Raw genomic sequence first — 14,098 nt, 5'->3', positions numbered from 1 at the left:
TCTGTTGTTCCATGTCCAGTTCTAACTGTTGCTTCCTGACCTGCATACAAATTTCTTAAGAGGCAGATCAGGTGGTCTGGTATTCCCATCTCTTTCAGAATTGTCCACAGTTTATTGTGATCCATACAGTCAAAAGCTTTGACATAGTCAATAAAGCAGAAATAGATGTTTTTCTGGAACTCTCTTGCTTTTTTGATGATCCAGCAGATGTTGGCAATTTGATGTCTGGTTCCTCTGCCTTTTCTAAAACCAGCTTGAACATCAGGAAGTTCATGGTTCACATATTGCTGAAGCCTGGCTTGGAGAATTTTTAGCATTACTTTACTAGTGTGTGAGATGAGTGCAATTGTGCGGTAGTTTGAGCATTCTTTGGCATTGCTTTTCTTTGGGATTGGAATGAAAACTGACCTTTTCCAGTCCTGTGGCCACTGCTGAGTTTTCCAAATTTGCTGTATGGGAAGGAGAGGGTGGGGCAAATTGAGTAAGTAACTTTGACATATAAACACTATTACGTGGAAAATAGGTAACAATTAGGAAGCTGCTGTATAACACAGGGAGCCCAGCCTGTTGCTCTGCGATGACCTCAAGGGGTATGGCAGAGACCACCACAATATTGTAAAGTAATTATCCTACAATTAAAAAAAAAGAAACTCCTCCCCATTCTTGGCTTTGGGTTTCTCATCCATAGAAGCAGCCTTCCTGAGGGAAGTTTTGTTACTGAGTCCAAGCTTGCTCTGTGTGCTGCTCAATGGCCAATGAATTGGAGACAAGAAAAACGACTTTATTTGGAGAGCTGGCTGACCAAGTAGATGGCTGACTAATGTTCTCAAAATAACCATCTCATCAGAGTCTGGATGTCAGGTACTTTTACAGATCAGAGATGGCGAGGTGAGGAAACAAAGTAAAAAGGTCATTAATCTTGCAAATATCTCCTAAAATGACAAGCCACAGGTAGGGTATGTGTTAATTTCTTCCTGCCTGCCATCCATAGGTGGATAGGGTTCTGAACAAAGGCACTTTAACAGTCAGGCAGAGGGGCAGGATTTTCTCAGGATGGCCATTGTGTGTTATTATAATCACAAAGCAAAACAAAGAAAGTTTCAGCATTGAGTCTGAACTGGCTTTTCCCTGCAACATTTTTACAGAAGACTGTTTTCATAGGATGTTAGTAGTACCTGTATAGTTGTCACATGCATCTGGAGAAAACTAGGGTAGACAAAGGTGTTGTTGGTGCAGTTCCTCACACCTGATGTGTGTGACCTCATGTGGCTGGAAAATGCTTCACACCAAATTCACACACCTGCCCAGAAAATTCCTCTCTGAGACGTGGTATGCAGTGTCTCCCAAACTTTCAAAATAAGATTATTTTGAAATAATCTTCATTCATTTGAAATAGGCTTTGTTCAGCCTCCATGAACTTCCCTGAGTTTTGAAGGGCAGTTTCAAATAGATGCTAATCAGGGAAGGGAGGGGATACAGAGACAAGGGAGAAGCAATTAAGAAATAATAGTATAGCCTTGAGGCAGGGTCCTGGTTCCCCCTCAAGGGATACAAAATATCTTTGAGAGATATCTCTGATATGTTTTGTACATACTGAAACACCTACCAGGTGGAAGAAGTTAACTACGCTGCTCACAAGCACATAGACACCAGACCAGTTGGAACTAGAAGGTTAATGATGCTGATTGCAGATTACCTCACAAGCAACCAAACAAAAGACTGTTCACAATTTTGAATTATTACTATAAATTGCCTCACTACCCTCTCCAGGTCATTTTAGTTCAGTTCAGTCACTCAGTTATGTCTGACTCTTTGTGATCCCATGGACTGCATCACGCCAGGCTTCCCTGTCTGTCACCAACTCCATGAGCTTGCTCAAACTCATGTGCATTGAGTCCATGATACCATCCAATCATCTCATCCTCTGCTGTCCCCTTCTCCTCCTGCCCTCAATCTTTCCCACCATCAGGGTCTTTTGCAGTGAGTCAGTTTTCACATCAGGTGGCCAAACTATTGGAGCTTCAGCTTCAGAATCAGTCCTACCAATAAATATTCAGGACTGATTTCCTTTAGGATTGAATGATCTCCTTGCAGTCCAACAGACTCTCAAGAGTCTTCTCCAACACCACAGTTCAAAAGCATCAGTTCTTCGATGCTCAGCTTTCTTTATGGTCAACTCTCACATCCATACTTGACTACTGGAAAAAACCATAGCTTTGACTAGGCGGACCTTTGTTGGTAAAGTAATGTCTCTGCTTTTTAATACACTAAGGTGGTCATAGTTTTTTTCCAAGGAGCAAGTGTCTTTTAATTTTATGGCTGCAGTCACTGTCCACAGTGATTTTGGAGCCCTAAAATAAAGTCAAATCTGTCACTGTTTCCATTGTTTCCCCATCTATTTGCCATGAAGTGATGGGACCAGATGCCATGATCTTAGTTTTTTGAATGTTCAGTTTTAAGCCAGCTTTTTTCACTCTCCTCTTTCACTTTCATCAAGAGGCTCTTTAGTTCCTCTTCACTTTCTGCCATAAAGGTGGTGTCATCTGCATATCTGAGGTTATTGATATTTCTCCCGGCAGTCTTGAGTCCAGCTTGTGCTTCCTCCAGCCCAGCGTTTCTCATGATGTACTCTGCATAGAAGTTAAATAAGCAGAGTAACAATATACAGCCTTGACGTACTGCTTTTCCTATTTGGAACCAGTCGGTTGTTCCATGTCCAGTTCGAACTGTTGTTTCCTGACCTGCATACAGGTTTCTCAAGAGGCAGGTTAGGTGGTCTGCTAGTCCCATCTCTTTCAGAATTTCCCAGTTTATTGTGACCCATACAGTCAAAGGCTTTGGTGTAGTCAATTAAGCAGAAGTAGATGTTTTTCTGGAACTCTCTTGCATTTTCAATGATTCAGCAGATGTTGGCAATTTGATCTCTGGTTCCTCTGCCTTTTCTAAATCCAGCTTGAACATCTGGAAGATCTCGGTTCATGTGCTATTGAAACTTCACTTGGAGAATTTTGAGCATCACTTTGCTAGCATGTGAGATGAGTGCAATTGTCTGGTAGTTTGAACATTTTTTGGTGTTGCCTTTGAGACTGGAATGAAAACTAACCTTTTCCAGTCCTGTGGCCAATGCTGAGTTTTCCAAATTTGCTGGCATATTGAGTGCAACACTTTCACAGCATCATCTTTTAGGATTTGGAATAGCTCAACTGGAATTCCATCACCTCCTCTACCTTTGTTCATAGTGATACTTCCCTGGTGGCTCAGTTGATAAAGAATATGCCTGCAATGCAGGAGACCCTGGTTTGATTCCTGGGGGTCACAAAGATCCCCTGGAGAAGGGACAGGCTACCCAGTCCAGTATTCTTGGGCTTCCCTGGTGGCTCGGAGGGTAAAGAATGCACTGCATTGTTGCTGCATGCGGGCCTTTCTCCAGTTGTGGCAAGCAGGAGCTACACTTCCTTGTGGCCCGTGGGCTTCTCCACTCAGCTCAGGACACAGTTTTGAGAGCGTTAGCCAGCTGTGGCCCCTTTGCCTGGCAAAGCAACAAAGCTCTTCTTTTCCACTTCACCCAAAACTCTTGAGATTCCATTTGGCACTTGTGTATGGAAACTGAATTTTACCTATTAATACAACAATCATTCTAAATCCTCCTGTGATGAGGGGACCTGGAGGACCAGGCATGATGAGGTGAGTGTTTTCCACACCTTGTGATCAACACCCACTTGGAGTCAGTGAGGTGCTCTCCTGCCCTCGTACCAGAGACAAGGAAGCACCAAGATTTCCTTTTTAAATTACCCAGAAGCTTCTAATGCTTTGTCTAACATAGATGGACATTATTTGAACAACTAATGCTTTGTCAAACTCATAATCTGTTTCATAATTTATTTCTTGCTTTTCTCTATTCTGTATACTTTTTAGATATTTCTTTCATTCAGTAATTCTTAAGCTGGGTATAACATACTGCTTCATACACTGAGTATTAATCATTTTATTTCTAGAAGTTATTTTACTTTAAAAATCTGCCTTTCTTTTTCATAGTATTTTGTTCTTTCATGTTTTCCAATTTCATCTTGTATGCCTTTAATCTTTGAAAAATATTTTATAGTGTTTATTTTGTAGTTTTATCACTTGACATTTTCAAGAGTCTAACCTTACAGTTTTTGACTTCCATTGATGGTGAATTGCTTCCTTCTGTGCTTTATGACTGTATACTGTGAGTTCATCAATGGCAGTATTTTATGTATGGGAATCATGTGAGAACATGACCCTCCAAATAAGGCTTACGTACACTTCTTGCAAGAAATCCCATATAAATGTTCCCTAAAATGATTTGTATGTTAATTTCTCAGCTTGAGAATTTCTATATTCCTCCAACAAAACAAATTTGAACCCCAAACCCATGATAGTTGAAGACAGAATGATACAAGTTCTAACACATGCATTTGCTTCACTCAGAGCTCAGACTAAGGTCAACTAAGGCTTTCATTGAGGGTAGCACCTTTACATTTCAGGTTTGATGTGTGAATCTCAGTTTCAAATATGCACCTGTTTGCAGCCTAAAGACATTCCTCTTCTCCTTACCTGGATCAGTATTATAACCAAAGCCCCGAATTACAAACAATAGCAGCAACTTTTCACAAGGCTGAGCTACTGAATCACAGCTGACTTTCCATGTTTGTCATATCCTTTTCAGTTCTCTGTAAATTGCCTCACATTTTCACTTTGTTTTTTTTTTTCCCCCTAAAGAAAAACATCAATTTAAAGAGTGTTTGTTAGGCTTTATCCTGTACCTTCCTTGTTGAGGAAAGACAGGGTTTCCCAGACTTATATTCTACATCATTGTAAGAAGAGTAACTTCTGTTTAATTAATATTTATTGATTTAGACTCACTTTGGAAACAAATCTAAAGGCACGATGTAAATGTGTTCTCTTTGGAGATAACAGACTGAGATTTAAATTCAACCTCTGACACACATCCATTGTTTTTTCTTAACCTTACTGAACCCCAGTTACTTCCTTTTTGAATCAAAATGATAAATCTTTTCGTTATTGGTTGGTTGGTTCAGTTGCAGAAAAAAATAAATTTTAACTGCAAGGAATTCCACACAGAGAAGTTAAATGCTTACAGAAAGTGTTGGCAGAGTCAGAGGGGCTGGCTCTTGACTTGGCCTCTGGAATTGATGCCCTGAAAGGGAGAAATGGCCACTCAGGGGAGCCTCTGCCTTCAGGAGGCATGATGTTCACTGCGGGCAGGGACAACAAGGCCGCTGCACTGCAACGCAGCTGAGACGTGCCTGCCAGTCCTTACTTGCAAAACCCAAGCCCGAGGGACACCGTCGGCCTTGCCTCTGGACATCAGCTCGTGATTAGGCGCTAGAAGGCAGCTGATGACAGTGCCGACAGCACCCGCACCATTGCTCTTTCTTGACATTTTCGAGAGTCTAACCTTACAGTTTATTGCGTCTTTTGACTTCCATTCATGGTGAATTGTTTCCTTCTGTATACTGTGAGTTCATCAGTGGCAATATTTTATCTATGGGAATCATGTGGAAGGACTACTGACTGGAATAATAAACCACATTCAGAGCTCTATCTGCAGTGCAGCATGAGATTAAGCTTTCTAGAATCTGCAGGATAGGATGCTGAGAGAACCAGCTCATAATATTCATCCAAGGCTTTTGAGAAAACACACATGGAGTGCTTGGCACTGAGCCTGGCAGATAGCAAGAGTCCCTTTAGCTCGTGGTGCCCTGAGTGCTTCAAGGCCATTGCCCGGTGAGACAGAGTTCGTGCCACCCCAAGGTTCCCCGGCTGTGAACAGATGGAGCTCACTCACTCACTTACTCAGGCAGGTGCTAATTTCACCAAAACCTGATTGCTCTTCTGAAAACAGACCTTAAATACTGATTTAGGAATTGATCCCACGGGTTTCCTCCATGGGTCCAGCATTTGGCCAGTCAGACAGGAATTAATGCACCAACTCTAGCAGCTGCAGTGTCAACTCTGAGGACTGTCACTGAGTCCAAAGTAGAGGAAGCACCACTGTTTCGGGTGATGCCCACCAACAGCAGTCCAAAGCACAGAACAGCATGGTGCCTGCATTCCCAGGACACAAAGCTCTGTAAGTTCCATTGGGTGTCCCTGGGCAGCACTGGCCAGATCAAGGCCAGGCTCCTCAGCTGGAGCAATCTTTCCCTTCTGTTGCTGTGAAATGCTGCCCCCAACACCTCCCTATGCTAATGATGAATTCTGCATTATGTATAATGCGTAGGTTTGCATGAAGACAAAAGGGAGCATAAACACTCTAGGTGAAGGTACTTGATACAAAAGAAATAAAATAATATACAATTTTAAATAAAATAAATCTTCCTCAAATACCCTTTTCTTAACACTGTGAAGTATATGTCTGCAAGTTATTATTAATAGGCCAGTTAGACAATTATGTATATGCATATTTATTCAATTATACTCTGAAGTGCTTCAGTTTAGGAGAATTTTAAGTGGACAAGGGACAAAAAAGAAGAAGAGGCTTCTATGTTGCATGACCAGCTCATCTGGGAGCCACATCCATGGCTATGAAATTCAGAACTGTCACAGTGAGTCCTCTGGTTCAAGATTTCTATGTTCATCTTACCTAATTACCAGAGTGACTCCTAAGGCTGTCACAGGCTACTTGTCTGATAGTTTCACTTGTTCCTGGAGAGAGCTGCAAGCCTGGACATTTTAGAGTAGATCTTGTTTCATTTGGGTGAGATAGCATCCATTAGAGGTCTGGGTCCCAGAAATCAATATCATCCTTATAAAAATATCAGAATTAATGACAAAAATGATGAAAAATAAGGCACGGATGTTTGTTTTACAAAGATGTATTTTGAATTGTGGTGCTGGAGTAGACACTTGAGAGTCCTTTGGACAGCAAACTAGTCAATCCTAAGGAAATCAACCCTGAATACTCTTTGGAAGGAGTGATGCTAAAGCTGAAGCTCCAATACTTTGGTCACCTGATTCAAAGAACTGGCTTGTTGGAAAAGACCCTGATGCTGGGAAAAATTGAAGCCAAAAGGAGAAGGGGTGACGGAGGAAAAGATGCTTAGATAGCATCATTGAGTCAATGAACATGAATTTGAGCAAACTTTAGAAGATACTGAAAGACAGGGATGTGCTACTGCCCTTGGGATCACAAAGAGTTGGACCTGACTTCTCAACCAAACAACAATTATAATGGCTTTATGGAAAAATATTCAATATATGTATATCACCATCTCATGGGGCACATGGGCTCCTGCTTGCAATGCAGTGGCTGGAGGAAATAGGACTCAAGAGGATTTCTCTTCTTCCTTGGAAATCTATATTGAGTTTCCATTCAAAATCAAGATCATCGCTGTAAATCTTCTCTTTGCTAGATGGGTGTTCTCTTCTCTTCTAAAATAAGGGAGCAATGGCAAATTCTCGGAAGAGATATTTCCATCTAGCTTCTTCTGAAATATTTAACTCTGAGCACATTTGCATCTTTGCTGGGGATCCTTTCAGTGTGTCCAATGACTCTGACATTAGTACTACAAGCCATATTTGTCAACATTACAAAGTTTCTAATAGAGGCATGGGCAACCCAGGTCAAGGACCACCAGCTTAGAATCCCCAGGGAATGAGTGCCTTGTTAAACTGAGAGGAAGTAAAAACTGGACATAAGTGTCACTTTCTACTTGGTTTCAATTCTTATTTTGTTCATCCTATTTTTCCTCAGTGAGGAAACTTTCTAATTGTAATAATAGATATTTGTTAAACAAAAAAGTACTAGGTATGAATAGACATTTTACCAAAGAAGACATGCAAATGACCAAAAAGCACATGAAAATTTGCTCAAAACTACTAATCATTAGGGAAATGTCAATCAAAACTTAAGTGGAATATTATTAATAACTCACACCCAATAGGATAATTGTTAAACAAAATAGCAACAACAGATAATAAGTGTTGGTGAGGATGTGGAGATATTGGAATCCTCATGCATTGCCGATGGGAATGCAAAATGGTAGAAAGTGAAAGTGAAAATCGCTCAGTCATGTCTGACTCTTAGGGACCCCATGGACTATACAGTCCATGGAATTCTCCAGGCCAGAATACTGGAGGGGGTAGCCTTTCCCTTCTCCAGGGGATCTTCCCAACCCAGGGATCAAACCGAGGTCTCCAGCATTGCAGGCGGATTCTTTGCCAGTTGACCCACAAGGAAAGAGCCACTATGGAAAATGTTGTAGGTCCTCAAAAAATTAAACACAGAATTACCATTTTATCTGGCATTACCACTTCTAAGCAATTATCCAGGAGAGGTGAAAACAGGGACTCAAGAAGATACTTATACACCCATTGCATAGTAGCATTACACAAAAATCAAAAGGTGGAAACAATCCAAATGGTCATGAACTGATGACTGGATAAACAGAATGTGGTCTACCTATACAATGGAATATTATTATTAAGTCTTTAAAATTTTAGCACAGGTGAAGACACTATACCAAGTAACAAAAATCAGATACAAAAGAACAAATATTGAATGATTCCACTTACATGAGGTCCCTAGAGTACTCTTGCCTGGAAAATCCCATGGGGATTTTTCCATGAGGAGCCTGGTAGGCTGCAATCCATGGGGTCACTAAGAGTCGGACACAACTGAGCGACTTCACTTTCACTTTTCACTTTCATACATTGGAGAAGGAAATGGCAACCCACTCCAGTGTTCTTGCCTGGAGAATCCCAGGGATGGGGGAGCCTGGTGGGCTGCCCTCTATGGGGTCGCACAGAGTCGGACACGACTGAAGCGACCTAGCAGCAGCAGCAGCAGAGAAGGCAAATTCATAGAAAGTAGAATGCTTGTTGCTAGGAACAAGGAGGAGGGGCTTTTGAGAAGTTGTTATTTAGGCAGAGTCTGGGAAGAACAAAAAGATCTAGAGATGGATAATAGTTTCACAACAGTGTGAATGTAATTTAAAAGCAGTTAAGAGGGTAAAATTTGTATTGTTGCTGTTCAGTCACCAAGTTGCGTCCAACTGAAGCATATCAGGTTTCCCTGTCCCTCACTATCTTCAGGAGTTTGCCCAAATTCATGTCCATTGGATAGGTGAGATGTCATCTTCTGTCGCCCTCTTGTCCTTTTGCCTTCAATCTTTCCCATCACCAGAGTGTCTTTTAATGAGTTGGTTCTTTGCATCTGGTGGCCAAAGTATTGGAACTTCAGCTTCAGTATCAGTCCTTCCCATGAGTATCCAAGGTTGATTTCCTTTAAGATTGACTGGTTTTATCTCCTCAATGTTCAAGGGACTCTCAGGAGTCTTCTCCAGCACGACAATTCAAAATATCAGTTCTTCAGCACTCTGCCATCTTTTATACTCCAACTGTCACATCTGTATGACTACTGGAAAGACCATAGCCTTGACTATATGAACCTTTACTGGCAAAGTGATGTCTTTGCTTTTTAACATGCTGTCTATATTTGTCATAGCTTTCCCGCCAAGGAACAATCATCTTCTAATTTCATGGCTGCAGTCACTATCTGCAATGATTTTGGAGCCCAAGAAGAGGAAATCTGTCGCTACTTTCAGCTTTTCCTCTTCTATTTGACATGAAGTGATGGGATCACATACCATGATTTTAGTTTTTTTAAAATTAGTTTTAAGCCAGCTTTTTCAATCTCCTCCTTCACCCTCATCAAGAGGTTCTTTAGTTTCTCTTTGCTTTCTGCATTAGAGTGGTATCATCTAAATATCTGTTTCTCCTGGCAATCTTGATTCCAGCTTGCAACTCATCCAGCCTGGCATTTTGAATCATGTGCTCTGCGTATAAGTTAAATAAACAAGGTTACAATAAACAGCCTTGTTGTATTCCTTTCTCAACGCTGAATCAGTCAGTTGTTCCATACAAGATTCTAACTGTTTCTTCTTGACCCCTATACAGGCTTCTCAGGAGACAAGTAAGATGGTCTGGTATTCCCATCTCTTTAAGAGTTTTCCTCTGCTTGCTATGATCCACACAGTCAAAGGCTTTAGCATAGTCAGTGAAGCAGAGGTAGATATTTTTCTGGATTTCCTTTGCTTTCTCTATGATCCAGAGAATACTGACAATTTGATCTCTGGTTCCTCTGCTTTTTCTAAACCCTGTTTGAACATCTGGAAGTTCTCGGTTCACATGATGCTGAAGCTTAGCATGTAGGATTTTGAACACAACCTTGCTAGCGTGGGAGATGAATGCAACTGTCCAGTGCTTTGAACATTCTTTAGTTCTGTTCTTCTTGGGAACTGGGATGAGGGTTGACCTTTTCCAGTCCTGTGACCACTGCTGGGTTTTCTAAATTTGCTGACATATTGAGCACACCACTTTAACAGCATCATCCTTTAGGATTTGAAATAGCTCAGCTGGAATTCCGTCATCTCCACTAGCTTTATTCATAGTGATACTTCCTAAGGCCCACTTGACTTCACATTCCAGGATGTCTGGCTCTAGGTGAATGATCACACCATCATGGTTATCTGGGTCATTAAGAACTTTTTTGTAAAGTTCTTCTGTCTATTCTTTTCATTTCTTCTTGATATCTTCTGCTTCTATTAGGTCTTTACCATTTCTATTCTTTATTGTGCTCATCTTTGAATGAAAATTTCCTTTGATGTTTCCAACTTTATTGAAATGATCTCTAGTTTTTCCCCTTCTGTTGTTTTCCTTTATTTCTTTGTATTGTTCATTGAAGAAGGCCTTCTTGTCTCTCCTTACTATTCTCTGGCACTCTGCATTTACTTGAGTGTACCTTTCCCTTTCTCCCTTGCTTTTCATGTCTCATATTTCTTCAGTTATTTGTAAAGCCTCCTCAGACAACCACTTTGCCTTCTTGAATTTCTTTTCCTTTGGGGGTTTTGTTCGCTACCTTTTGTACAATATTATGAACCTGTGTCCACAGTTCTTTAGGCACTCTGTTTACTAGATCTAATTCCTTGAATCTATTCATCACCTCCACTGTATATTCACAGGGTATTTGATTTAAGTTGTACCTTATGGCCTAGTGATATTTCCTGCTTTCTTTAGTTTAAACCTAAATTCTGCTGTGAGGAGCCGATAATCTGAGCCACAGTCAGCTCTGAGTCTTGTTTTGCTGACTGTATACAGTTTCTCTATCTCTGGCTACAAAGAATGTAGTCAATCTGATTTTGGTATTGACCATTTGGTGATGTCCATGTGTAACATCGTCTCTTTTGTTGTTGAAAAAGAGTGTTTGCTATGACCAGTGAGTTCTTTTGGCAGCATTTATATTATGCATATTTTACTAGCAAAAGAAATAGTTTTTTAGAGACATTATGCTTAGTGGCTCTTATATCTTATCACCTTACTTGGAATTCTCCTAGAGTCTCTCCTCACGGTGTCAATCAGTTTCATCTGTCAATCAGATGGGATGTGACATGCAGGTTGATGGCCCCAGCACTCACAATGGGTTATTGGACCCCCAGACATGTGCTCATTTAATCACAAACAAAAGCCAGTCAGCAGCAACACTGCCATACCATCGCAGGGTGCTCAGAGCACTCTCTTCTGACATTCAGACTGCACTCTGTTCAGAAGCACTCTGTGCTTCTTGGAAAATGGGCCTCAGGTACCTGTGCCTATGCAAGAAGAAAACAAGTCTACAAGGCCAATGCTTGCAGAATGGGCCTACCTATTTAGGTGTGTTGCTTTCACTTACTTAAAATGATGTTTAATAGGTATAACTTTCCCCTCTTTGGTGGTTTCCTAAAAGTCCCAACACACTAATTAAGTGATGTGATTTTATTCACTCAAGTGTTGTTAACTACTACAATGCAAGAGAATCTTAAAAGGCAAGTTTCACATCCTATTCTCAAGTCCACTTCCCCCTACACTGAAATTCTCATCTTCTCTCCTCACTCTCTAATAAATTGGCCAGAAAGAAGAGATATATGAAAGAAGTCATCTAAAACCCAAACCAGAAAACCAGGTTCCATGCAGCCAATGACCCACTGCACAGTACTTAGAGTTTAAAAGGTGAAATTATTCATTTCTGATTAAAATTTTTTTCAGCCATTGTAGAGATTCTTTGTTGTTTTCAGTTCAGTTGCTCAGTCATGTCTGACTCTTTATGACCTCATGGACTGCAGCATGCCAGGCCTCCTTGTCCATCACCAATTGCCAGACCTTGCTCAAACTCATGTTTGCTGTTGTTATTGAGGTAATATTGATTGAAAACATGTAAGTTACATGTGTACATCATAATATTTCTATTTCTGTATAGCCTACAACTACCACCCCACATTTTTTTATCTATTACATACAGTTGATTCCCTTTCCCCATTTCACTCTCCCAACTCCTGCGCCTCTGCTAGCCAATACTCTGTTTTCTTTGTCTATGCATTTGTTTGGTTTGATTTGTTCATTTATTTTTGTTTCTTTATTTTTTTTTAATATTCCATGTATGAGTGAAAGAAATTGAAGATAACACAATTATTCGGAGAGATATCCTGTGCTCTTGTTTTGGAAGAACGAATATTGTTAAGATGACCATACTACACAAAGCAATCAACAGATTCAATGCAAACCCCATAAAAATATCAAGGACATCTTTCACAGGAGTAGAACAAAAAAATTCTATATGAACTCAGAGAACACCCCAAGTAGTCATAACAATCTTGAGAAAAAAGAACAGAATTGGAAATATCACACTCCCTAATTTCAACATCAGATCAGATCAGTCACTCAGTCGTGTCCAACTATTTGTGACCCCATGAATCGCAGCACGTCAGGCCTCCCTGTCCATCACCAACTCCTGGAGATCACTCAGACTCATGTCCATCGAGTCAGTGATGCCATCCAGCCATCTCATCCTCTGTCGTCCCCTTCTCCTCCTGCCCCCAATCCCTCCCAGCATCAGAGTCTTTTCCAATGAGTCAACTCTTCGCGTGAGGTGGCCAAAGTACTGGAGTTTCAGCTTTAGCATCATTCCTTCCAAAGAAATCCCAGGGCTGTTCTCCTTCAGAATGGACTAGTTGGATCTCTTTGCAATCCAAGGGGCTCTCAAGAGTCTTCTCCAACACCGCAGTTTAAAAGCATCGATTCTTCGGCACTCAGCCTTCTTCACCGTCCAACTCTCACAACCATACATGACCACAGGAAAAACCATAGCCTTGACTAGACGAACATTTGTTGGCAAAGTAATGTCTCTGCTTTTTAATATGCTGTCTAGGTTGGTCATAACTTTTCTTCCAAGGAGTAAGTGTCTTTTAATCTCAAGGCTGCAGTCCCCATCTGTAGTGATTTTGGAGCCCAGAAAAATAAAGTCTGACACTGTTTCCACTGTTTCCCCATCTATTTCCCATGAAGTGATAGGACCAGTTGCCATGATCTTCGTTTTCTGAATGTAACCCTAATTTCAAACTGTACTACAAATTCATAATAATCAAAACAGCATAGTATAGAGACAAAAACAGACACATAAATCAATGGAACAGAATTGAGAGCCCAGCAATAAACCCACATAATTACAGGCAATTAATTTATGACAGAGGAGGAAAAGACACACAATGGGGAAAGAATGGTCTCTTCGATAAGTGGGGTTGGGAAAACTGGGACTGCTACATTCAAACAAATGAAACTAGACTACCATCTCACACCATACACAGAGTGTTAATCTCTCAGCCGTGCCCCATAGCCCACCAGACTCCTCTGTCATTCTCCAGGCAAGACTGCTGGAGTGGGTAGCCATTCCCTTCTCCAGGAGATCTTCCCAACCTAGAGAGTGAACCCAGGTCTCCTGCATTGCAAGCAGATTATTTACCACTTGAGCCACTAAATTAAAGAATTGAATGTAAGACCTGAGACCATAAAACTCCCAAAGGAAAACATAGGCAGTACACTATTTGACATTGGTCTTAGCAATATCTTTCTATATATGTCTTCTCAGGCAAAGGAAGCAAAACAAAAATAAGCAACTGGGACTACAACTTCTGCATAGTAAGATCAGATCAGTCACTCAGTCGTGTCTTTGCAACCCCATGAATCGCAGCACACCAGGCCTCCCTGTCCATCACCAACTCCCGGAGTTCACTCAGATTCA

The sequence above is a fragment of the Bison bison genome, unplaced genomic scaffold, assembly GCF_000754665.1.
Source record: "Bison bison bison isolate TAMUID 2011002044 unplaced genomic scaffold, Bison_UMD1.0 scf7180017864224, whole genome shotgun sequence".
Lineage (NCBI taxonomy): Eukaryota > Metazoa > Chordata > Mammalia > Artiodactyla > Bovidae > Bison > Bison bison.
This window is presented reverse-complemented; position numbering follows the sequence as displayed.